The sequence below is a fragment of the Papio anubis genome, chromosome 10 (assembly GCF_008728515.1).
Source record: "Papio anubis isolate 15944 chromosome 10, Panubis1.0, whole genome shotgun sequence".
Classification (NCBI taxonomy): Eukaryota; Metazoa; Chordata; class Mammalia; order Primates; family Cercopithecidae; genus Papio; species Papio anubis.
This window is the reverse complement of record NC_044985.1, coordinates 17,803,615-17,831,367: the sequence shown is the minus strand read 5'-3', so window position 1 is coordinate 17,831,367 and position 27,753 is coordinate 17,803,615. Positions and strand designations below refer to the sequence as shown.

General features: G+C 41.5%; 1 protein-coding gene and 1 non-coding gene across 3 annotated transcripts in view; one reads left to right on the top strand and one right to left on the bottom strand.

The window, feature by feature from the left end:
* NCKAP5 (NCK associated protein 5) overlaps positions 1-27,753 on the top strand; it is a 914,274-nt gene that overhangs the window by 221,350 nt on the left and 665,171 nt on the right. The gene's annotated exons all lie outside the window — the stretch shown is intronic.
* Positions 2,607-2,712, bottom strand: LOC116269260. The gene has a single exon (XR_004176743.1). It is a non-coding gene; the product is annotated as a U6 spliceosomal RNA (small nuclear RNA).

The window sequence follows — 27,753 nt, the reverse complement described above, 5'->3', positions numbered from 1 at the left end:
GATCTTCCTCTACAATTCATCATCACATAAAAACCAAGTGAAGGCATTAACTTTCTTTTGAAACATTACCAAGATATTTGTGCCAAAGGGCAAAATCATAATGAAGCTTGATCCTTGTGCTGAGATGTATTCACTTCAGCTGTCTGCACTTGGCCTGGTTAAAGGAAAGGAAAAGTGTGGTCTTGTGAACCTGCAGACCGGGATTAATTCCCAACTTAGCCGCTTACTGGGTGTGTGATCACAAATTAAATTCCTAGTCTGAGTCTGCTTCCTTATAAACTACCTAGGCAGATAACGATGAGGAACAGAAAAAACATATGTGTCAGGAGTTTAACACCAGGCACACTCAAGACAGTTGGTAAATGATACCTGTCTGTCCTCTGCTTTTCTCTTGGGACTCTAAGAAATAGTGGCTATTTTAATGGACAAAAGATGTGGTTTTCCACCCTCTGTACTGATTGAAGGCCCACACCTCTTAATTCTTGGAATTTCAGATACTTAAGACTCTATAAAACGAAAAACTTCTCCTACCTAGTCCTGACAGATACAGCAATCAGCAGTGTGTTGTCAAGAGCAAGATGCCTTGAAAAACACCACACACTATATAAAGTGTCAAGTAGGAAGCCTGACTAGCCATTCATTTTGTTTATAAAATTTATGTCCCAATTTCCACACTCTGATTAGCATATAAAATCAATTTTTGGAACTGAAATAGAAAATAAAATATCAGTTCTAATTACTTCACTTAGCAAAGCAATTCTTAAAGATGGCAAAAATTTTCATAATAGGCAATTGATTATCATAGTAATGTGAGCAGTGAATAATTATTTGAATTCAGCTTTTAATGGATCTTTTAATGGCAACATAGAATATGCAAAAGTAAAGATATGTATGCACAATCAATATATCATTAGGCAAAAATTTTTATTTAACTTTTTTGTGGTTCCTTGGTCTATACATTTTTTATAGAACAAGTGGCAGATTTAAAATGAAGGAGATTTACAGTGCAGGTAAAATACATACAGGATTAAGGGGATTTGTGTAATTGCTAACTTCTAGCTCTCTCTGTACATGAATGATAATATCCAAAATTTTCACTTGCAATTATCCAACTAAAGGAAAGAAAAAGGTACACCCATCCCAGCTAAAGCACCCAATTAATAGTCAAATAAGAATTACTAGCAATCTAATAATTCAGATTTGGCTTATATTTCTATTGTCAAGTGTAGCAATTTGCTTGTTTCAAGTCAGTTTATTTTTTGCTTTGATTAAGAGTGAAAGGGGTAAGAAACTATAAGGCAGTAATTATATCTCAGAAAGTAGAGTACCTACATTTGTATCCCAATACCACTGAGACATTCCATGGATACCAGGAAGGGTTGGGCAGGTTACTTTAGTGCTCCGTGTCTAGATCTGGGCACTTATAAAATGGGAATGACAACATGCTTGCACCATTGGGCCATATGAAACTTAAGACATTTTATGCAAAACACTTAGCGCAATGAATATCACACAGTTAGCACTCAGCAAATGTATGTCATTATTATAGAAGGTAGTGAATGACCTCAAGTAAATGGACCTGTGTTTGGCTTTCTATTCTCTTTGATTCACAGTAGAGACCCAGCTCAGCCACATGCTGTAAAGGAGCTGACCTGCTCCTTCTTACCAAGATAAAAAATCTAACATCAATCAGTTCACTGTTTTCTGCACTGCAGCAGTGTGAGGGGCACCCTGATTCAGGAATTTTGCTAATTATTTTCTGGTAAGGCATCTGCTGCTCCACATGCTTCATTACTGCGATTCCACCTTTAAAACGGGCAGCAGCCTTCTTCAAGGGGTAGTTATGACTGGAGAACAGCTTGATAACCAAGCCCAATCTACATATACTCAATAAAAGGAAATTCTTTTTATATGTAGATACAGAGGAATGTTCAAAGGTAGTGCTGAGGGACAGAAGGAGCATGAACTTGGGAGCTGGACAGTCATGGTCTTGAATCTCCACTTTGCCACTGGCCACCTATGAAATGTCAGACAACGTATTCAACTCTTGTGATCAATAGCTTTTAAAATCTGGGTGATAATATCTATTTGCTCGGAAGGTTCAATTAAATAAGATTATGAACATAAAAGTGCCCAGGCTAGCATCTGTCACATGGCATGCCCTCCATGACAGATACTTTACCACCACCGTGAGAACTTCCAATTCAGCTTTCGAAAGAAATGTCTAATACAACAGCGCCAGCTTTATATGTATTCATTCACATGATCCTCTTAAAAGCCCTATGAAACAGGAATCATTATTATTATCCCCATTTTACAGAAGAGAAACCTGAGACACAAAGTGACTGAGAGACTTGGTCAAGGTCAAATGACCATTAAGTCGCAGAGCCACCCTTTGAATCCAAGCAGGATGGCTCCAGCGTCCACACACATAACTATTGAAATAAACCATCTCTCAACAGATTACTAATGGCCTTTTTCCCTTGACTTTTCTTCTGATAGCAAATTGAGTCCCTCCTACAACCCTTACCACAGCGCCTTCTACTAAATCTGTGTATGCACATAGGAGGTTGCAAAGTCCTCCCTTGTGTCTTTAATTTTTTCCCTTCTATATGGAGTGCTTCACAAACTTGGGTGTCATCCTTGCCCAGGGCCATCCGAATCTTCTCTGTAGCTTTCTAGTTTTAGTACATGTGCAGCTGAAACAAGCACCTTCCTTGTGTGTTAATCACTTTCATTTCCACACAACATCCAGTACAGTCCCTCACTATGTAGGTGAGCAAAATAAACATGATATAGAAATGTTGGCAAAGGAGATTTGAGAAGTTTTCTCTTGGATAGTGTTCAGCAATGCAGTCTGATTGGCTCTAAGGACTTAGATATGATTATGGAAAGTGTTGAAAGTAAGCAGGAAGATGCTAGATGGCCACCACTGTCAATTCTACTAGTAATTCAGTGGTGGTTGACAAGGTGACAGAGTGTGGCTAATGTGGATAGTAGCTGTAGAAATGTAGGACCATTGAGTCTTTCTGTGTGACTTCGCTTCCACACTCTATTTGTTGAGCTTGTCAAGGCCATGGCTTTTCCTAGGCATGGAAGAAAGCAGAGAGCATTAACACTCATTGCTAATGCATTAAAGGCCTCAAGCCAGGCTTCAGACCCAGCCCCCAGTGACTCCATAGCCTTTCCGCTTCCGATGTATAATACCATCTGCTGACTAATGACCTCTTCAGACCTCAGGCCCTGGGATTTATCTAAAAAAGAGGGAGAAAAGTACCTAAACATTATCATCCCCTGCTTTTTTGCCTGGAGCAACTCTGAAAAGAATTAACTCCTGATCTCCTATGAAACTCTAGGAGCTGCTAGTCAGAGTAATAGAAAGCGTACTTCTGAACTAATTCTGGGAAGACTTAATTTGTGGAGGTGTTGTATTCATTCTGACGGTGAACATTAAAGGGAAATTTAGAGAAACTGAGGGCACGTTTTAGATTCATAATTATTTCAAAAAAGAGCTGGCAAGGAGTCCTGTTGCTGGGTAATCAAAGTTTCATTTTTTTGAGACCAGAATTTTCCCTCCAAAGAGAACCTTTCGGAAAAGTAGTTTCAAGCTGTACGCCTCTACAGTGATGGATATGCCCGTGAAGGGCTCAGTCCACACCTCTGGTGTCTAACCCTGCATTGGGTATTGACATGCTGCCTCCCTCTGAGCAAGTCATTTGACCTCCCACCTTGGGTCACCCATCTGTGAAGTGAAGGAAAGCTTCCAGACCTCCCCTAGAAGCAGAGCAAATAGCAGGGTAAAAGAAACACTTATTATTTTTTTTCTGTAATACTAGGAGCCCAAGGCGTAGGGGTGAATATAAATTTGTTTGCTTTATCATTAATCTCAGAATCCTTAAACATTTTCTTTTCAAAGACAGTGGACATTATTTCCTAAAACATTCAAGTCTGAAGCACAAGCATGCCAATAATTCTGTGTTTACATGTTGACTGCATGATTATTCCCTCAATCATTATTCTAAAAACTCATTTTCTGTATAAACAGGTAAAAAATGCACCGCAGAGACAAGTGGTTGCAGAAAAAGATCTGAAAATTTTGTGGGTTTTTTTTTTTTTTTTTGGCTGAAATTATTATATGCTCTTAAGTATTGGTTTTTTATTCTAAAAATGAGGTAGTGAACTTAATTCTGGTTAATTGGGTGCATTAGAGAGTTGGATTCTGGTTAACAGAGGCTTGCCATATTTATTTAGAGTGGAATCTTTCATTTGGTGCATTGATGGTGTTTATAAGACAATTTTCTTTAGCTCAGTGAAAAAAGAAAGGTGCATTTAAAAATAACTCAAGGGGAAATGTTATACTGAGCCCGTTTTGTCGGGGCACTTGACTCTGAAGCTTAGAAAAACAATTTAGATATCCTCATTAGATGTAAAGCTCCAAGGTACTCCCTGAAGTCTCGCTGAGGGCACACTTTTTCTCATCACCCGGAATCTTCTTTCTTGAAGGTTCAGAGATGGTGGTGTTAGACAGGGGTCTACACATGTGTGGCACACATGTGAGCTAAACATAGCTGCCTGGAAGAGGAAGAATTGTAATTCCTGACAGTTGTGTAAATAGCATCCACTCCCACCAGCTGGAAACCCATCCAAGAAACAGCCTAACCTCCACGCCCGTGTCACTGTCCTCAAACTGAAGGACCAGGAAGATAAAGGCAAAATGCTATCTTCGCAGTCGTTGTCACTTTGTGTGTGGCAATGCGGCATGCTCCCCCTGGGGAGAAGTCAGTCATAGTTACTGGAAGTCATTCTTGTCTGGCAGCTTTCCACACCTTTAATGGGCACCTCAGGTGACATCAACCTGTAGCCCAGCTGCTATTGCTAAGGTTCAGCCACTTAAAACTGATCCTGGGTTGGCTGTTTATGCACTTAAGTGGAAAAGCAGTACCCAAGTCATCCCTGAGATTTAGCGAGGACACAATAATTGCTTTCCTTTCAATGGCAGGTGATGCATTTGCCACCAAGGAGCAGAACACGTTGCTGCTCTCAGTCATGACGGGAACAACGGGAGAGGAACACGGGAGGAAATAGAAAATGTCAAAGAGCTCTGGGTTGAAAATTGCATTTTGCAGATGCCATTAAGCTCTGTTGGGAGAGAAGACGAAAATGCTAATTGACAGATTTGGTTATGTTTTATTGTCTTTGAGTTGCTGACTAAGTCATCAGATGATGTTGTTTAATCATTAACGTTAAACTTTAGAAGAATCCATCAATTGTTTGCTATTCATCTTTTACCCTCTCCACGAATCTATCTTAAACTATTAAAACCTGTCAACAAAAAAGGAGTATAAATATTTATATTTAGCCCAAGAACTGATAAAAGTCTTAATCAGCACAACACAAGAATATTAATTATAGCCTAAAAAAAATTCTGTATCAGTCAAGGACAATTAGGAGATCTTTTATTCTTTTACCTAAAACTACATGTACACTCACACACACACACACACACACTTTTGCACACATATTTGCTCATTTTTTAATCCATAAAATGAGAATAATAATAGCACATGGTACAGCAGGAGTGTGTGTGCATGTATGTCTGTCTGTATGAAATGAGTTAATATGTGCTTAGAACATAGTATATGCTTAATACTTTATTCTTTTTTTTAATACAAGGTCTCACTCTATAGCCCAGACTAGAGTACAGTGGCACAATCATAGTTCACTACAAACTTAAATCCCAGGGCTGAAGCAATCCTCCCTCCTACACCTCCCAAGTAGGCTGAGAGTACAGGTGCACACCACCACACCACCTAATTTTTTTTAATTTTAGTGTTTTGTACAGACAGGGTCTTGCTATGTTGCCCAGGCTAATCTTGAACTCCTGGCCTCAAGTGATCCTCCTGATTCAACCTCCCAAAGCCTTGGGTGATAGGCATGAGCCACTGTGCCTGGCCCTCAATATATTTTAGCTGCTACTAATACCATATGATGCAGAAAGTTACATATCAAATAAAGCTATAATTAAGAGTTTTGCAAACTAATTTTTTCTTTTTGTTAATAGATATTATATGCTTGTCACAACATGTATTTTTAGAAGGCAAAACAAACATGCCTCTTTTTTTAAATAAAATTATTGATACATTTAATAAGAAAAAAAAATTTAAGCCAGGCATGGTGTATCATGCCTGTAAACCCAGCATTTTGGGAGGCCGAGGCAAGTAGATCACTTGAGCCCGGGGGATTGAGAACAGCCTGTGAAATATGGTGAAACCCCATCTCTACGAGAAAAAAAAAAAAAAGAAAAAAAAAAAGTAGCTGGTTGTGGTAGTGCATGCTTGTAAACCCAGCTACTCAGGAGGCTGAGCTAGAAGGATCACTTGAGCCTGGGATGTGAAGGCTACAGGCTGCAGTGAGCCATGATTGCACCACTGTAATCTCCAGCCTTGGCGACAGAGTGAGACCCTGTCTCAAAAAAAAAAAAAAAAAAAAAAAAAAAATCTTGCTTTCTTGGCCACATTCCCTCCAAAATCTGAAAAATAATGCTCAGTATTACACTCTGTATCTTTCACAGTGTCTTAGCCACTGGCCCCTCTGGTAAAAGATTACTGTTCAGGGGTATATCTGGAGAGCCTTTAGAATCTCAGATTCCTCACAAACCAGAAGAATCTCTCAGAATCCCTATTTAAAAGATTCCACAGGCGATTTCATGAAGTTGAACAGAAGTGGGGTCTTGGGCAACCACTCCTTTTTCTCACCTTTGCGGTACGGTATGTGTCTTCTTTAGCGTTTTTTAAATTCTGGAGTGTTCAGTGGATTACAAAAGGTACATAATCTGTCTCAGCATTGAATGTGATAGATAAATTAATATACTTATTATTTCAATGTGTCATGATACAAATATTCTCCCTGGTGTCTAACCTTAATTTTGACAATTCCAATGGGCTTTTAGAGTCTGCTCATTTGCTAAGCCCATCCTCCCTTTCTATTTCTTTCCAAACACCTTGACCATCTTTCAACACCCCCGACTTTCGTCAGATTTATTCTCCTTTTCTCTTCCATAACACTTGGCTATTCTTTGTTAAGATCAATGGTATCCTTGGTAGGTAGATTCTACCTGGCGCTCCCCTGTGTACATCTCTATATCGTTTCTGTTTTGCTAGGCCAGCTGGAAACCTGTGAGATATTTAAGGCACGCTTGGTACTCCCTCTTCTTTTAGGCACTTTCCCCAACTCCTCCTCCCTTGCTCCCTGTCCACATGGCTGTCCCCTGGTTGTCCCTTGCCCCCTCCACAGGCCTGTGGACTATAAGGTGCAAATGGCTAATAAGGTGAAAAAGGAAGGCAGACCTAGATCTGGATGGCTGCTGTCAGCGAAGCCTCCATCTCAGAATAGCCCAAGTCCCACTCTCATGCCTCTTCAGCGACGTGGTGGAAAATCCGATTCTTCTTTCTGAAAGTGTAATAGAGCAGTATTAATGGCAAGCTATGTGGGTAAAGGAAACAATTAAAGGCAACTCTAAAGGCCTCCTTAGAACAAATTCCTTTTTATTGTCTCTCTTTTTCTTTATAATAAAAGGCTCCTAGTAACTACAGGGTATTTCCACATAAAAGAGTATTTTTTGTCCTAAGATTACGGACACCCTAGGGCAACCAAATTCTAATATTATGATTGCCGCAAGATTTCTTTCCATGAAAGTTCCCAGCATTTCATGACATTTCAGAACTGTTCATCTGAGGTTGAATGCAAGTGCATTTTAAATTAAACATGAGGCACTGTAGCTAGTCTACCCTTTGAATAATATTTATATATTTTTTTTCATTTGTAGATGGATCTGCAGACCTCACTGAATAGGTTAGGTGCTTTCACTCCTTGTTACCAACACATCATAATCGAGTTCACAGTGTCTGATTTTTCCCATGCTTCAATTACGCGTTCATTATCGAGTGCTCTTACATATTTAACACTTTGGCTCTCAAAGGATGTTAAGGACTGCCCGGGCAGTGGAGACTCCATGAGCTCTATCTGGTGGCACGACAAGTCAGAAATTGTTAGTTACTTCCAGCCTACTTCTACTTCCGCCTCTGTAGTTGAGTCTTTGGCTTTCCCCCCTAAACTGTATTAAGTTTTAAATCTCTTGATTCTCATAAGAGCTCAGTTGCTCTGTTTAAAACAAAATAGATAAAAATCCCAGTCTATGTCAACTTTCTGTATATTGTGCTTCCTCTGTTCCTCCAAGCTTCAACCCTCTATTCTCCATCTGAAAATGACATAATGAGAGCAGATATGCAGCGAATTTGGGGGACTGAGAACAGAATTTGCAATTTGCAGCACCTCCTATAAATCAACATGAAAAAATTACCATAGTCTGCTGCCAGTAGGAGTCAGCATGCTGGGATGAAAAGAATACAGCTTTGGAGGCAGAGGAACATTGTTTCAAATCTTGGTTCTACCAATCAGGTAACTTGGGGCCAGATGTTGGTAGAGAGATGGCAGGGTGATAATCATTAAGTTCTGAAGACATGGAGAGTATTTGGTCTGGATCAACCTGGGCACTACTTGGGGCTTGATAATCTTAGTGGTGGGGGCTGTCCTGGGCATTGTAGGATGCTTAGCAGCATCCCTGGCTCCTACCCACTAGTAGCCAGTACCAGCCCCTATCTCTCAGGTATGACAAACAACAGTGTCTCCTGGGATACAAAGTCATCCCCCACTGAGAAGCACTGGTCTACGCACTGCATTCACTTAGTCTTCACAGGAGGAGCCCTGCAGGTACTAATGTCGCTATTATCTTACAAAAAATCCAGGCCAGGCGTGGTGGCTCACGCCTGTAATCCCAGCACTTTGGGAGGCTGAGACGGGTGGATCACAAGGTCAGGAGATCAAGACCATCCTGGTTAACATGGTGAAGCCCCATCTCTACTAAAAATACAAAAAATTAGCCGGGTGGCGTGGTGGTGGGCGCCGGTAGTCCCAGCTACTCGGGTGGCTGAGGCAGGAGAATGGCGTGAACCCGGGAGATGGAGCTTGCAGTGAGTCGAGATCGCACCACTGCCCTCCAGCCTGGGTGACAGAGCGAGACTCCGTCTCAACAACAACAACAAAAATCCAAGGCTAAGGAAGGAAAAATATTGAAGTAATTAATAAAGGTCCTAAGAATTTTAGGCAACTATATTATTTACTAGTTTTTCAGAGAGATAGAAAACCTTAACAAATACTGTTTTCCTACATCCTAGATGGAGACAGTTATCATTTTTATTCCTTTCTTCCATTACTAACACTGTTCTTGCATTTTGTCAGTCTTCAAGAAAACTTACGTACTCAGACCGACCAGTGTATTAAGGCTACAACCTGCAGAACAACCAGAGCCAGGAATCTGCATTTTTGTCTTCAAAACACTAACATTAAACAGCATTGCCACGGGGATGTGGCTATTAACATATCTTTGCCTAGAATTGGGATTTGAATCCTTCCAAGATCCTTTCTTACCTAACTGCATAGAGAGAAGGTAAAAAACAATTCCAGATGCTGAAGACACAGCATTTGGTAGCAAGTCTTTGGAGGAACAAAAGGGAAAAAGAAACAGGCCTAGTGGGAGCAGTATTGTGCTTCCATCTGTTAAGCAACAAATCCAGGCAGGAGAAGAGCAGGCAGCTGAGAGCTCAGCCTGGAACTCTAAATTAGATTCCCAGTGTTTCCTCTGCTTGCCCGTCCAGAAGAACTACCTGGGCTGGCTGTAAATACCAAAGTCCCTTTTCTGAAGATTCTCATTCAAAGGATTTGAAGTTGTGCCCAGAAACAGGTATTTTGAAGAAGTTCCCCAACAGACCTTATGATCAGTAGGGTTAGGAAACACTGAGGTCTACATTCCTGCTACTCAGAATGTGGTTCCAAGGCTGGCGGCAGCAGCAGGAGTTGTGAGTACGTTAGAAGCCGATTCTTGACCAGATTCTGATTCAGTTGGTCTGAAGTGGAATCTGAGATGCTGCATTTCCAGCAAGCACCCAGGAAATGCTGCTGTTTCTGGTAAATGCACTCAACTGTGAGCGGCCAGGATGCTGTTGAATTTAGGCAGGAAGAGGTATCAAAGATGAGTCATCATTAAATCCTGCTCTGCGAGTGATGTCAAAGCTGTAACAGGTCATTAGAGATGGGGTAGAGGTCAATGGAGATGGGAGCTATGGAATGATAGGAGTCTTTATATTAATAACCAGAATGTCCAGAATTCCAGGTTTCTGCAAAGCATTTCAAATGAAGAGCTGGAAAACGTCTCTGAGGGAAGGGAGAACTGTTCTCTGCTGTTACAGAACTCTTGCTCTGGCTGTCCCCAGTTTACCAGCTCTGTGACCAGCTTTGTTGTTTTTCTTTTTCTTTTTTCTCTTTTTTGTTGAGACTGAGTCTTGCTCTGTCACCAGACTGGAGTGCAGTGGTGGCACGATCTCAGCTCACTGCAACCTCCGACTCCCTGATTCATGTGATTCTCCTGCCTCAGCCTCCCAAGTAGCTGAGATTACAGGCACATGCCACCATGCCCAGCTAATTTTTGTATTTTTAGTAGAGATGGGGTTTCACCATGTTGGCCAGGATGGCCTCAATCTCCTGACCTTGTGATCCGCCCGCCTCGGCCCCCCAAAGTGCTGGGATTACAGGCGTGAGCCACTGTGCCCGGCCTTATTGTTTTTTTTTTTTTTTTTAATTTATTTATTATTATTATACTTTAAGTTGTAGGGTACATGTGCATAACATGCAGGTTTGTTACATATGTATACTTGTGCCATGTTGGTCTGCTGCACCCATCAACTCGTCATTTACATCAGGTATAACTCCCAATGCAATCCCTCCCTCTCCCCCCTCCCCATGATAGGCCCCGGTGTGTGATGTTCCCCTTCCCGAGTCCAAGTGATCTCATTGTTCAGTTCCCACCTATAAGTGAGAACATGTGGTGTTTGGTTTTCTGTTCTTGTGATAGTTTGCTAAGAATGATGGTTTCCAGCTGCATCCATGTCCCTACAAAGGACGCAAACTCATCCTTTTTTATGGCTGCATAGTATTCCATGGTGTATATGTGCCACATTTTCTTAATCCAATCTGTCACTGATGGACATTTGGGTTGATTCCAAGTCTTTGCTATTGTGAATAGTGCTGCAATAAACATACGTGTGCATGTGTCTTTATAGCAGCATAATTTATAATCCTTTGGGTATATCCCCAGTAATGGGATGGCTGGGTCATATGGTACATCTAGTTCTAGATCCTTGAGGAATCGCCATACTGTTTTCCATAATGGTTGAACTAGTTTACAATCCCACCAACAGTGTAAAAGTGTTCCTATTTCTCCACATCCTCTCCAGCACCTGTTGTTTCCTGACTTTTTAATGATCGCCATTCTAACTGGTGTGAGATGGTATCTCATTGTGGTTTTGATTTGCATTTCTCTGATGGCCAGTGATGATGAGCATTTTTTCATGTGTTTGTTGGCTGTATGAATGTCTTCTTTTGAGAAATGTCTATTCATATCCTTTGCCCACTTTTTGATGGGGTTGTTTGTTTTTTTCTTGTAAATTTGTTTGAGTTCTTTGTAGGTTCTGGATATTAGCCCTTTGTCAGATGAGTAGATTGCAAAAATTTTCTCCCATTCTGTAGGTTGCCTGTTCACTCTGATGGTAGTTTCTTTTGCTGTGCAGAAGCTCTTTAGTTTAATGAGATCCCATTTGTCAATTTTGGCTTTTGCTGCCGTTGCTTTTGGTGTTTTAGACATGAAGTCTTTGCCCATGCCTATGTCCTGAATGGTACTACCTAGGTTTTCCTCTAGGATTTTTATGGTATTAGGTCTAACATTTAAGTCTCTAATCCATCTTGAATTAATTTTCGTATAAGGAGTAAGGAAAGGATCCAGTTTCAGCTTTCTACTTATGGCTAGCCAATTTTCCCAGCACCATTTATTAAATAGGGAATCCTTTCCCCATTTCTTGTTTTTCTCAGGTTTGTCAAAGATCAATCAATGATATCCTAAGTGGTTGCTGTTCCTCTGCCAGAAATGCTGAGCAATTCATCCCTAAAGTGGCCCACTGTCCAGAACAAATTAGAGAGCTGCATGATTCTATTTATGTATTAACTATAAGTGCTAAAAAACCCTAGCATCATTATTGGCCCTCTAGTGACAGCCATTTGCGTAGTTTCAGCTCTACCAACTCCAGCACACACCATCAACAATTTCTTTTTGATGATGTGAGGTGAAGACAAACATTGCAAGCATTTTTAAGAGGGGGGTCATATCCAAACACAATGTATGATGGGTCCAGGTGTCAGTGAGTATTCAAATGCTGAAGTTGGGAGTCCAAGGCTAGCAGAGATGACATTCTCGTGTTAGTCTCATTGGTTCTGATTGGGTCCAGTGCCCATCATTGAACCATTTGACATCTCCAGGCAAATGTGATGTGTTAACTGGCTTTCATTCAGGTCACAAATTCTACCCTGGGAGCAGATAGAGTGCACAGAGCTAGGTGGGGAGTGATCCCCGCAAGGAAGGGGGCTTGATGTACTCCAAAATAACAAATGTCCAGTGCATGCACCCAACAATAACTTTGAGCAATGCAACACTCCTAAAATCAGTATATGGTGGCTGTAGAAACTAGACATGCAAGAGCTTAGGGAAGGCTAGGGTTGGAATAATAAAAATGAGTTGCAGTACTTGGAAATCCCTCAGGAAACATCTCAAAGTTCCTGTACTAAAAAGGAATGTCAATTTCTATCAGAAGAGTACCGTATTCTCAGGTTTCTGTAGGCACTCAGGGAAATATATAAATGCTATCTTCATAAGCTGGAGTCATCTAGTTTTCTTCTTCCTTTATGTTTGGATCCGTCCTTCCCCAAAGGCCAGAGTACACACTTTGGAGACACAAAATCCTGTTCAAATTTCTCTGGCTCTTTCCCTGTGTACAGGTGGGAAAGTGGCTTAACATGGTAAAGCTATGGTTTTGCATTCCAGTGCCTTCCTCCCTCCCAGGTACGTTGAATACGGCAGTGATGGAAGGGGACATAGTCCATTTTTATCACAGTTATATCCAACAGCTCCTAACACTACACATAGCAGGTGTTCAGAAGAATTCGAGTGAATAATCAAATGAATATATTCTAAAAGTACTTGGCAGGCTGGACTTGGTGGCTCTTGCCTGTAATCCCAGCACTTTGGGAGGTCAAGGCATGTGGATCACCTGAGGTCAGGGGTTCAAGACCAGCCTGGTCAACATGGTGAAACGCCGTCTCCACTAAAAATACAAAAATTAGCTGGGTGCCTGTAATCCCAGGTACTTGGGAGGCTGAGGCAGGAAACCTGGGAGGTGGAGGTTGCAGTGAGCCGAGATCATACCACTGTACTCCAGCTTGGGCGATAGAGGCAGACTCCGTCTCAAAAAAGAAAAGAAAAAACAGTACTTGGAATACAGTATGTGCTTTAGAATGTATATATATTTTCTTAGTTACAACTGGTGCTCATGTGTGACTCTGCAACAAACTTTTACTTGGCTGAAATCAGGCCTTCTTTGTGACATCTAAGTGAAAACTATAGAGGAAATTCTGGGAATTCCTGTCTGTGCTTCAGCAACTTGCCTGGGTTTCAGAACCACATCTCCCAGCCTCACAACTGCAGAGGCCTCAGAGAGGCTGAGGTTTCCCAGAGTCCTCCTGGCTATTCTGTCTGACTCAGCAGCCGGCTATGAAACAGACTTTCCTGCTTCTGAAAAAAAAAAAAGAAAAAAAAAAAATTCATTTGAAATACTTTTTATGTAATTCCAAGTAAATATTTTTAAAATGTTTTCTCAGCGAGTCAGTTTTGCTTTCACAAAATAAGCCTCAGAGAAACCTAAATGCCACTCAGGCCTCCTGCCCTCTCAAAGTGGGGTGTTTGTGATCCCCCTGAGCCATCCCCAGAGGTAGAGTTCATCTATTTGCACAGCAGGCCTGGTGTGCGCCTCATCCAGTTCTGGCTTGCGCCGGGATAGGTAAGGTAAATTTCATGCAGTCTAGCCTTCTTCAAGTTTTCATCTCAGGCTTTGGTTGTGGTTTGGAAACTTCCTGGGGCCAAAGGACATATGTGAAGGCAGGTAGTTTTACAAGCTGAACCTGGAAATGAGTATTTCTGTCTGGAGCTCAGAGTCTAACTCACATAGCTGGGACAACTTTGTGCCATCCCAGGAGTTTTGGGGAGTTTCTTGGGGCATAATACCAAATTGTTGATGCCAGGCCCTGGGTGGGGCAAATGGTTCTTACAATGAGAAACTGAGATCAGCCAAAGGCTCAGGTCTTGTAGGAAAACCTGATTTATAGGTTTATAAATTGCTTGGAATTGCTTGATTAGGAATTGCTTGATTTATAACAGGTGTCCACAGAGTCTCAGCTTTTACAAATGTGATTCGGCTGGGACAGTGATTAAGTTCAATTTACCTCTCTGTCAGATTCCCCGGACAATCACGCTGGTTCTGTCCATTTATTTGGCTGCCAATAGTGCCCCCATCTCCTGCTCCAACTGTATGTCAAGGACATAGGTGGCACAGGAGAAAGGTGTGCCTTGAGATGCAGTTGGCACTAATGAGAGCTGGAACACACTGAAGGGCAGGTATTTTGTATTTAATCCATTAACTCATGTTAGGAAGCAGTTGTATAGTTTGCATATAATCATTCTCTCCTCTTTAACCCAGCCTATCCCTGCCTCAGCGTTACCTTGATCCAAGCCTTGCTAACTTCATCAGATTCTCCAACAAAAGATGAAGAGGAAAACCGTGAGATGTTGAAATAGGATAGATGCTAGCAGCTGGAATAAAAATGTGAAAGGCGAAAGTGCAATATGATATGTAAATTGTTTCCATGATCCCTAGAGCTAAGGTTTGCTGAGATCTCTCTTTGTGTCAGACACTGTTAATAATTTTTGCATGCATTTCCTGATTTAATTGATCTTTTTTCCTGATTTTACATGATCACAAAATGGAGTTAAAGAAAATTGCCAAATATCCATAAATTATATAAATTAAATAATTGAGATGTTTTCCTTGCTTTTAGCCAAACTGGAAACTATTTGAAAACACACTTGTTCACAAATGAACAAGTGTCCAATTGTTGAATGAATAGATGGAAGGATAAATGAGGGGACTCTTACTTGCAGTTGGTCTAGAAGTTAATAATATTGTCTGTCTTTCCATACTCAAAATCTTAGAGGCCCTAAAGACCAGTCCAATGGTTCTCAAAGTGGTCCCTGGACAAGCAGCATCAACATCCACCTCACCTGACAATTTGTTAGAAATGCAAATGTTCAGGTCTCACCCCAGGTGTGCTGAATCAGAAATTCTTGGGGGTAGGGCCCTGCAGTCTGTTTCAGCAAGCTCTTCAGGTGATACTAGTGCTGGCTGAGGTTTGCTAACCACTGATCTGAACCCATCTCTTCATTTTATAAATAAGGAAATAGACCCAAAGTATTCAAGGTCCACTAGCTTCTCTGTGTCCTAAAGCCTCATCCTCCAGGATAGGTTCTCAAATGCAATTGTTAGAAGAATATTCTGTATGGGCAGTGAAAATTACTAGAAAGGTAATTTTCCAACTTTTACTTTTAATGATTTAGTGTAGCATTGTGTTTTCAACTACCCACTCAGATATTGTTACTTGAACTTTAAGAGCCCAGGTTTCTCATCAGTAATACGGAGACAGACACACTGTTTTACTGTTATGTTATAAAAGATAATTAAGCAAACTTCATAACGGAGTGTTGAAAATAAAGTATCACGTAAAATGCAGTTTATCAATTATCTTTCCACAAGCTCACTCTCCAAGTTTTGATTTTTACCTGCATCTGGATCTCAATCACAGATGATACCTTTTTGTTGTAAAATGTGTGTATCACTTACTGCATAGAACTGTCTTGCATCTATGCTTTGTCTCATTCTCCTAGGCTAATGGTGATGTTTTTAGCAAAGTACTATTTGCATAGTGGGTACAAAAATATTTGACTTAAGTATTGATATTTTTACAGGTTGGAAAGACTATGCCTATTAATAAAATCTATTAGCCTTTCTGCTAAATAAACCTTCATAGGATGGCCTTTACAAAAATGACAAATGAGGGAATGACACTCTACAACATGACTTATGAGACAAAGTATGAAGTGTAGAAAAACTAGAAACATGCAAATTTATACAGGAATATAATTTTTGATGTGGGCCAAATTGCATGAATATTAAGTTTTACCTAATTCATATTGAGCTAAGACAAGGCATGGTTGAGAAGGCAGTACTAGCAAATGGAGTGAATTAAATTGATATTGTTTTGGAATTAAGAGTTCATCTGGCCATCATCCTGTTTGTGTTTTGTCTTGTTTTTTAGCTTAAGTGGGATAATGAGGAAAAGGGTTAAATGCATTTTATGTGGCTAGGGAATATTGAATTATTGAGCTTAGGTTTTAGCAAGAACGAGGTGATTGAGCTATTTATTGAAACCAGTGGAGTCAGGTACTGTTAACAGCCAACCTCTACAGAAAACTGGACGTCTCTCTGGGCAGCCAGGCATTCACTTCCCCTTTTTCTTCTTTTATAAAATGTTTCTACCATGTCTGTCTCTTCAGTCTAAGGGATATATATAGTCTTCAAATGTATGGCTTTGGGTTCCTCTTTTTCCTAAAATCATGCTACTAAAACCTAGTTTTGTCATTGTAAGCTTAACATGACAAAGTATTTGACAACTCTAGATTCTATAGCAACTATTTTCTGATCCTCTGGGAAAAGACAACATGAATGTTCAGGTGCAGGCTTCACTTTTAAGAGCAGGTTGAAAGGTATTTTTAGGTAACAAAACTGGGACTTCCACAATGATCCTGTGTGGAATAGGTATAAAGCAAGAATGTAACTGAACCTAACCTGAGTAAAATGCTAGTCCCACTGAAGGGCACTGAGTCTAATCAGATTGGGTGAGGGTCGGGTGGGGGTGGCTGTGATGCAAATTGGTATCTTTGAGGCTCCGATCTGGGGAGGTGACAGTAGGATCCCTCTGTCAGTCCTCAGGCAGCTGGAAACAACTTTATTCCTGAGCAGTTCACCTGGGATAAGGCAAGACATGGGTCAGCGATCAGGCTTGCTAGATGGAGCCTCCACTTCTTTAGTGGATAGCAGATGAGCATACGTGACTCCTGGGTTAGGGCTAGTCCATAGCACTAGAGGTTAGGGCTGAGCCTACTCCCAGCGAGGAATCTGAAGCATAGTTAGGAAAACTGACACCCACAGGAATGGGCAAACAGCCTGGGAATGGGGAAACATGTGATTGTGTTAGAGTGACCAACTCACCTGGTTTGCTCAGGACTTCTCCAGGGTCATCACAGAAAGTTTCATGCTATGGAAAATGTCTCAGTTCTGGCCAAATGGGAGTGGGCTACAAGTGGCCAGGAGGCATAAAAGGCCAAATTCTTTTGTTTTGTTTTGGTTTTTGTTTTTTTTGAGACGGAGTCTCGCTCTGTCCCCCAGCCTGGAGTGCAGTGGCGTGATCTCGGCTCACTGCAAGCTCAGCCTCCCAGGTTCATGCCATTCTCCTGCCTCAGCCTCCCGAGTAGCTGAGACTAGAGGCGCCCGCCACCACGCCTGGCTAACTTTTTGTATTTTTAGTAGGGACGGGGTTTCACCGTGTTAGCCAGGATGGTCTCGATCTCCTGACCCCGTGATCTGCCCGTCTCGGCCTCCCAAAGTGCTGGGATTACAGGCATGAGCCACCGCGCCTGGCCAAGGGCCTAATTCTTACATATCCTGGCAAATATAGCAGACATAGGACTTTGACAGCGAGAGGAGGTCTAGAGAGTCCTCTAACTAGTGAGGACATGTACAGAGTGAGGCAGGAAGAGCCAACATGCTGGAAGTCCAAATTATCTCCAAATTGTCAGCCTGGGGCAGGAAGGGACTGAGCAGTAATTAGACTTTAGAGATATTCCAAAATAGAAGTTTGGCTTTGTTAGTCTGATAAATATTAAATGATAGTACTGAGTCCTTCCAAAATAATTAGAGGGTAAAAGAGTATCTGGCTAATGATAGCTGAGACAGCCTAGTCCAAAAAGCAGAATGCTCCATTGCTTCTACTTCTTGTGATTTTTGCATCCATACACGTGCTGTCTAGAGTCAGAGAGCCCTCCTACCCCTTGTTGCAGTTGGTTTCGTTTGACCGGAATGAACAACAATCCTAAAGGCTGGAATTAGATTCACCTGCAGTTTACCCTCAATTTGCAGTCTTTCAGTCATAAAAATGAGGGTTCTTTTCATGTTAACTAGCCTTATTCTTGAGTGTGATTCGTTATTATAGCAAATTTAATTTTGCATGAAAAGCATGATAACTAATTACATAGCATTTGCATACTCAGAACAAATTCCCAAAAATATTTGCATAAATTTCCTGATGTTCCGTTTGACTCTTTAACAACCTCATCATAGTAAATTGCCTTCCTAAATTGATTTAACACATCTGCCTTGTCTAGGAGTGGCTGATTTTTATGAAAAATAGGGATTAGAATAGTTAAATTGCTATCCACTGGTAAGTGAACTGTCTGCGTTGCTATCCCAAATATATATATTTTAAAAAGGAATTTCTGTCTTAGGTGACTGTCCCAATACAAAAAACTTACCTGAGTCCAGGTGTCTTTTCATATCCCAGATAGTGCATAGTCCACTCATTGAATGGTTTTAGCTGCATAAGGCTTTGAGAGGAGATACTTAAAAAAAAAAAAAAAGTAACATCCCAGGTGCACCTGCATCACATTTATCATGGGTACTTCTCTCGTGCTGATCTTTAAAACGGCACCTACATCATTAAATGCAAACATAGGCTTCACAGCAGGGCAGCTATTGCTGGTTTTGCATTATTTTAATTAAACTTCAGTGTTTCACCTGATGCAAGGTCTGATTGCCCAGCCCTCTACCCTCCAAAATGAGATCTTTTGAAAAGAAACCTTGAATTGTTCATCAATGCTGATAGTAATTCAAATTCACTATAGCGTCAAATGATTTATCTTGAAAATGCAGGAGGTGGAAGGGGGCGGGGGAAGGGGTGGCTCACACACCAGGAGTGAATGATCGCAATGATCGGTTAATTTGACTATTGAACAGTCGTTTTTAAGGTGTAGTGTGATCAGAATCACCTGGAAGGCTCCTAAACCCATAAATTATTGGGCTCCTCCACCCCCAGAGTTCAGTGGGCCTGGGGAAAGGCCAGAGAATTTGCATTTCTAAATGAGTTTGCAGGTGATGCTAACAATGTTGGTCTGTGTCCACAGTGGGAGAACCGTTGCATTAGATCCTAATAGTTAGGATAATGTGTCTTTGTGAAGTGGGTGTTCAGTGGAGGCTAAGGGTACCATTTGGTCATCCCAGGTAGAACCCAGGGGAGCATACCAGCCGCCATCAGGTGATGGGCAGCGCTGAGTTACTGCATTGCACCGTTGCTCTTCCAAGGATGGACTGGGACAGAGACAGGGGCTCTGGGCACAAGGGCTTTCAAATTAAAAGTTGCTATATGTCCCATTTCTCTCCAGATTTTCCAATGAGAAGGTTCAAAGAGTGCCACAGCTATGTTGCATCACATATTTGGTTTGGCCCCTCAGGAGAGAAGAAACTTTTCTCCTGAATCAGATTCTCCACAGTCAGAACAAAATGGCTTTCTACTTACCTTTCAAACAAGACCGCAGTGCTGTTTACTTCAGGTTGTATCAGCCCTCCAGGTTACCACCAATAAAAGCACTTTTTAATCACAGTATTGGTAATCAGTTTATTCCACGAGACATTTGTGGAACTGCTGAGGATAATCTCAAATTCACATATTACAAGCTAGAGTTGAGAACAGAAGAAGCCAAGAAACAGGTTGTATTTAACGTCAGTGTCTTTATTGGAAAAAAGAGAAGTCTTTGCTACTGAGTTGTTTATTTTGGGTGGGGCAGGGGTGGGTATCTTCTACTTCATAAGTCCTTTCTCTGCATCTTCTTAAACCATCCTAAAAATCTTCCCTCAGTGATTGGCAGTTGATTCAGTAGGCATAATTCTCCTGAAAGCTGTTTATGCTGGTATTAGAGAATGAACTATGGCATAGGCTCAGTCTCTGGAGGTAAAGTTGAAGAGAAAGGGGTGTTGTAGTATCAGGAGTGGCTATTTTCCCACTGTTTCCCCTTTCCACATTCTTTCTTGACAGAGCTTGCTAAGATAGCAAACTAGAAAGAGGAGCTGCACAGTGAAAATATACACAGCCCCCTGAAGGGATTCCTCTGTTTCCAGGAGGCAGAGGCCCTCATTCTTACTCTGCCACCCTTTTGTTTCCAGCTTGGCCTTTTCATGGTCAGATGTCAAGATCTAAAATAAGGATTGCCAGCCAGATGGGTCCTGCTTTGCACCTATACCCATTATACGAGTCCTGGTGTTGGCAATGGGCATCACATTGAAATACCAATTAACCAGTCCTCACGAAGCTAAGTGTCTTTCTGTAGAGTTGGCCTCTTTGTGGAAGATGTCGGACAAGTTCAAGTGTTTTCAGCACTAAGTCGGCTACAGCTGGGGAAGGATGCCTGGTTCTCCACATAACATTAGAAGCTCTCTGAGTTGGCAGTGCTGACTGGAGAGCAGGTTCTGTTGAATAGGCCTACAGTGTCTGAGGGGAGGTGCCCATGAATTCCAGCCCTGGTGAGGCCTCCACACCTGCACAGAACCCAACCCCAAAACCCCACCCCAGCCTCAGGGCTCTGCCTCCTTAGATGGAAACTAATCCTCAGTAGAGAATAGCTCTTTATCTTGAGTTCAAACTCTCCTACTAGTTGCTGGAAGGAGGGGGGTGGCCATGGAATACCATACTTAAATATCACACAGACAATTGCCCAAGAGGTCCCTCCTGTTCTTGTGTTCAATCTGAGCTTGCAGTTTTTCCCAGTTCAGTCCTCATCTTCATGGTAATTTTATCCTGGATGTGTTTTGGGTTCTGGTTTTGCAGCTTTTGTTAATCAAATTGAAACTTCTTTCTGACTTCCAGAATTCTTTATGACTTTTGGTTTGCTTTCATGTTCTATATTGGTGATACAGGTTTATTTTTTGTGATATGCATATGCAAAATACTAGGTCTGAGAAGGTCTCTTTAGGCACTCCATCTTTTATTTCCCGAGGCCTGTGGCAGGGAAATAAATGCCTATGGTCTCCTTAGTACATCTCTTCATATGGAGACCACATTTAGGGGTAAGAGGAAAACATGCTGGTCAGACGTAGTGATTCACTTGTTCTGCTTCCTTTTTATTGGAGGAAATGCAACAAGATAGAGCTAGTGTTTCTTTTCACCAAGACAAGTCAAACGGTATTCAACTGCTTAATACGAAAAATAGCCTGCAGCCCATGACAGCCAGGAGAACTCAGATCCGGTCCATTACTTTCGTCTTCACATTTTACCATGAAAATAGAGACATAAATGTGATCAGATCCTGGGCACCACCCGTCCCCACCAAGAGGCAGTAGAGGCAGTCTTTGAAATACCTCACGCCAGGAAGAATGTTCGTTCCTCCAGGATGATTTATGTTCAGTGCCCGTAAGTGAGAAATGCAGTTTAACAGGCAACACACTGAAATCTGCACATCCACAAATGCTTTCTGGCTTAGAAAATAAAGTCCAAGCAAGGTTTATGTGTTAGTGCATAAATGTATAATCTCCTCACGCTGCAGGAAATAGCCTCTTTCTTGAGGGAAATCTCTTAAAGATAAATATAAAAATGAAACAAAAATTTTAAATAGTTTGATGGTCCTCTTGTGTGGCAAAAGGTGTCTTCCTGGAATAGGCGGCCCAAGTTTTCTTAAAAGAGTTCCTAGATCCAACATGAGGAGCACCATCTGCTCTGTTTCTAAAATGTCTTCATGTTTATCACCTTGTTTCCAGTCTCATTTGAATGTCAAGAGACTCCAAGGCCCTAACTCACTTTGGTAGAACAGGTATTGAAGGTGTTTCAGGGAAAGGTTTGGTGTGTTGATTGCATGGTGGTTGTGGCAGTTGGTTTGTTTTGTTGCGTTAAGTCACTGGAAATAACCAGAAATTCTATTTGGGAGACCATTCTCCAAAAGTGCCCCAAGGAGAACTGGCAACATCTTCCTACAAGTTCTTGTTAAAGTTAGATCTCTGGGTCCCATTTTATTCCCAGACTTACTGAACCTGAATCTCTGGGATAGGACCTGGAATGCACCCTTTTCCCAAGGGCTTCCATAGCCCCATGGCCTCTTGAAGACTGATCTTCAAAAATCACATGATATTTATGATATTTTCTGAAAAAGCTTTGTTCTTACTTGTTCTCCCTACCCTTGGCATAAAATTTTCTTTATTCTTCACCTTTCCCCAACCTCTACCCCAAGTGAAGTATTTGGAATGGCTCTGCCACTGAAACTGTTTTTGTCAGGCCGCTAATGACCTCTATATTGGCCAATTTGCGGGCCTGTCTTACTTGATCACTGATTGTATTTAACACTACCTTCTCCTTAGAACACCTTCTCCTATTCTTCCCTCACTGGCCTCTCCTTCATTTACTTTTTTTGTTTTTTCTCCTCCCAACCTCCAAGTAGTGGGTCCTTTTTTCTTTAGTGTAGTTCCTTCTTCAGGTAATCTCATTCGATGTCATGGCTCCGTGTTTATATCCTCACACACTGGAATCCAAAATTCTGGAGCACTAACGACCTGGTTGACATCTGCTCTTTCATATGTAATGACATAGCAAACTTCACTGCCAAAGGAGAACAATTTAGTCAACACCCCTTGTACAAACTTACCCCTTTCTTAGTTTTCCCTCTGTCAATAAATAGCACATTATCCAACAGCTCAGGCCCATTTCATATCCCACATTCAATCCATCAGGAAGTTCTATCACCTCCATCTTCAAAACAGATTCTGAATCCAGCAACTTAGCATGATTCTCCCGGTGACCGCCCTAGTCAAAGTGACGATGATCTCCTTCCAGTGGCCTCAGCTGGTCTCCTTTCTCCTTGCTCCTGCCCCTGCCCGCTACTCCTTCAGTCAACAGCAGCCTGAAGGATCCTTTCAAGACTTAAGTGAGACCATTTGACTCCTCGAATCAAATCCCAGTGCAATTGTTCCCTATGTCACTGAGAACAAAAGGCAAAGTTCCTACAAGGGCTTAGGCAGCTGTGATGACCACCCTCCTCCCCTCACCCCATCTCTGCACTCCAGCCACACTGGCCTCTGTGCTGTTCCTGCAACATGCCGGCACACACTCCTGCCCCCAGAGTCCTTTATGCTGGTTTTCTCTGCCTAGAATGAGCCTCCCAGAGTAGCCACCTGGGTTAGTTCCCTCACTTCCTTTAGGTGTTTGCTCAAATGTCTTCAGTGTGGCCTTCCTCCAGCAGTCTATGTGAACGCCACCCCTCTACTTCAGCCCTTCCTTTCCTCTTCTCTGTTTTGTTTTTCCACTTACCTCCACTTATTTTGTCTGTCTCCTTCACAAAAATGTTACCTTCATGCAGGCAGAGACTTGTCTGCACTGTACGTGGCTGTATTGCCCAGACCTTGAAGAGTGCCTGAACATAATTAGCCCTTGAAAATATTTGTAGAATAATTGCATCTGGCATTATTTACGTTGGCCTTATTAATCTCTTTAAGAGGACAGTGGGTGGTAATCGGGCTAATCAGTAAACTAATCCTGGTTACCATAATCCAGTGATTTGCAGAGTGGTCCCCAGACCAGCAGCATTAGAATCAACCTGGGAGCTTCTCACAGGTGCAAATTTTCAGGCTCCATTGCATGTCCACTGAATCAAACTCCGGGGTCAGGGCCCAGTAATCTGTGTTTTAACCAGCCCACCAGGTGACTCCGATGAACAGATGGGAGCCGTAAGTAGCAGCAAACAAATGTGTTCTCCGTACTTGATGCCCTAACCCAATTCCAGTGCACTGGTTTCTAGAAATGCCTGGCCACCTATTATTTGCAGGTCTTGTGCTAGGTGCTGGGATTGCAAAGAATTCATAACTTGGCCTGTTCAGAAAAAGCAAGGAGCCTGGCTTCACTGGACTCCCAGGGTAGCTTTGGGGAGTGATGGGAGAGAAAATTAGAACATACCTGGCCAGATTTTGAATGGTATTGATAATCATAGGCTCAGGGGGTCCTGATATACCGTAGTGAGTGAAATGGCGTTCCGTGATCCAGTATTTGGGTAGAAGGAAATGTATGAAAGTACAGTGTACTGATGCAATGGATCATTGGTCAATTCCTGCTGTGTGTGGATGTAATACTGGGATTTAAATTAGTTTTTGAACTTTCCATGGCCAAATTCTTTCATGTAGAGTAGCTGGGGACCCAAGACTTTTCACTCATATAAGGCTCTACCGATGTTTCTCCATCAAGTGAAAAATAGAGGTTGAAATGAAGACTCTGCTAACTATGTCATTTGTATTTTTATGGTGGCTTTTTAAAACTATACACAATCTACTGTCATGCTGACAAATGCTATGTTACTGACTTGCAGAACTTGAGGACAGATTGAATTAGTTTTTATTTCTACCTCAGAAAAAAAAATAAATAAGCGAACTTATTTTTTCCACCTAAATGAATTCCTTCATTTGACCAATATGTTTTTATCTCCCAAGCTGCTATAAGAACAATATTTAAGAAAATGATGCAGGCTGCTGAGAAATACAATAGTTACTATTTTGCTTAAAATTAAGTATAACTCTTTTTATCTAAGAAAGAATAAGTATTAGTAAGAGCATCTTTTTCAAATATAATATAACTAAAAGTTGTTTAACTTATGTGTAGATTTATGTCATTACTATTAACAGAGCAGAGTACTGAATGGGAGAATACAACTTAACTTCTGCCCTTACCCTCATTGCACTAGGACAGGGAAATCAAAGTGGAACCAAAGCCAAACTTACACAGATGCCCAATTAGTACGAATCTGAAAGCTCATTGCTTGATTTTTTTTTATGGCTTTGCATCTAGCCAGATTCCCTCCAACACACACTACAAATTGGTGGAGAGGGCTGTGGTGGAGGGGGTCATTCTGTAGCTAGTTTCCAGCTAACCAACATAAAATTCACTCTGAGGGCAGTTAGCTGTGGGAAGGGCATTCTTTAGGGCAGTGAAAAAAATGTGCTGAACTGAGCAAAAACAGACTTTTAAAGTCTGTTATTGTCTGACCCTAAGCAAATTACTTAACCATAATCTGAGCATTAGTTTTCTAAATTGAAATGGTGACCATCACTCAAAGATGTTGTGAGGCTTAAATGAGAATGGTTGTCAAAGTGCTTTGGAAAACTACAACATCTACAAACAACATCAATCAATCAAGTAATATAGAGATGACTGCTGCTTTGTATTTCACTGTTTGCCATGTTAACTTTCAAAAGAATTGACCAATTATTTATATTACTTGTTACATAGGCTTAGTGTACAGTAACAAAGAAAGCCCAAAATACAGTGTTTTAAATAAATAGGAATTTATTTCTATCTTATTTAGGTCAAAGGGAGGTAGAAAGACTAGGGTCAGTGGATAGGTCCTCTAAGAACTATCACTTTAGCTATCCTTTGCATGTAGGACTGTCTCTGAGCCCAAGGCGTCACTGTTTCTGGCCAGGGGAAGAGTGCACAATGGGCCGTATCTTGTCTTTAGGCTGGGGATTTCCTGGATATTGCATAAACCATTTCTGCTTACCTCTCTTTGGCTTGAACTCAGGCACGTGTTCACCTCAAGGCAGCACAGGAGGCTGGGAAACATAATTTCTAGCTTGGGAGCAGTGTGTCCAGCTAGAACTGGGGAGAGTTGGGAGATTTTTTTTAAAAGGGGAAAAATATATAATAGGGAACAGTTAAGCAGTATCCAACAAATTGAAGTATGTTTTACTCTGAAGATCTGCTAAGCTGTACTCATAGTCTGATCTGCATTAGTCTACTGCCTTGATACCAAATAGCAGGTCATGAGGCTTTTCAATGGTCTCATGTGCTCTCTGAATATATTCTGTCACTGTTAATTCATATTGATGAAATTTTCATATATGACAGAGGTTATAAAGAGATGCTTTCACTCTATACGGTTTGCTAGTCATCATGCTATCAGTTCTCTCTCCATTTGAAAGCAAATTTTGGTTGTGAATTTTACTGTGTTGAAATTTTTGACAGCTCCTATGACTTACATGCCATAGATGAGCAATGTACCTAAATTTTCTTCAGAGTTGCAAGATTAGAAAAACATACTGATTTTGCGAAATTATCAATAGCTTGTCTTTGGAATGTCATTTCTGGCTTGTACCAATAGAATAAAATTATGAGTATACAGTAATTTAGAAAACTGCTAGGATTAAGTATATATATTTGGTGTCTGCTTCCCAGTTTCTGGCACAGAACTCCTAAAACCCTTGTAGATAGGGTACTAGGAGAACCTTTTGTTCTAATATTTGGTCTTTGGCTTCTGGTTTCTGACACAGAGTTCCTAAAACCTTTCTTATTTTCTGAGTGATAATGTCTGACACAGAGCTCTTAAATCCCTTAGAATTTTCCGGGTGATAGGAGCATCTTTTGCTCTATTTAGAAGACTCTTTGTGGGCTTCTGGATAGCCTCAGGACGGGGGCTGGTTGCCAGGGGAACCAACCATGTGATTAAAGGGTTGGAACTTTCAGCCCTACCTACCAAGCTCTGGGTGAGTTGACCACCAATGGCCACTGATGTAATCAGTCATTCCTACATAATGTATCCTCCATAAAACCCAAGAGGACTGGGCTCAAGGGGCTTCCAGATAGCTGAACTCATGGAAGTTCCTGGAGGGCAGTGTGCCAGGAGAGAGCATGGAAGTCCTGAACCCCTTCTCCCATACCTCGCCCTATGCAGCTCTTCCATCTAGCTGTTTATCTGTATCATTTGCAGTATCACTTACAATAAATGAGTAAACCTAAGTAAAATGCCTCCTTGAGTTCTGTGAACTGCTGTAGCAAATTTATCAAGCATGAGGAGGTTGTGGTGGGAACCCTGATTTATAGCTGGCTGGTCAGAAGTATAGGTGGCAGCCCACTGTGGTACTTGTGATTGGTGTCTGAAGCCAGGAGCAGTCTTGTGGGACTGAGCCCTTACCTTGAGGGATCTGATGCTATCTCCAGGTAGATGGTGTCAGAATTGAGTTAAATTATAAGACACCTAGTTGGTGTCTGCTGGAGAATTGTTTGGTTGATGTATAGGGAAAGATTCCCATTCATCTGGTGTCAGAAGCATCACATTGAGTGGTGCATGAGAGAGGAGAGGGAAAACGAAACAAAAACACTGTTTCTGCTGTCTTGTCATGATTGCCTAATGTTTCGATGATCATCAAAACCTTTTCAAGTAAAAGTTTTGGAAGACCGAGACAACTTATAGACTAATCTCAGATTCTCTTATGAGCCTGGTTACATCCAGCCAATTAATTCACTCTTTCACTTACTCAACACACTCTTGAGTGCTTGAGATGTTCCAAGGGCTATGGTAGGTGCTGGAGGATACAGAAATGAAGGATGACATACTTGAAAGAGTGTGTGGCACATCCAAAGGGACCTGTTTGGGAAATAGCCATACTCACAGGATTGGACCTCCAGAGTGTGATTGAGCAGCGTGGGCCATGCTGAACCTCCGAGTGATGGAATACGGGGAGACACTTTCAGAGAATACCAGGGAGGAAGAGTATGATTTTAAAATGTGAAGTTCTGCAGGTACTGGTCATAAGATAAGGACCAAGCAAAATCCTGGGATTCCACCTTGTG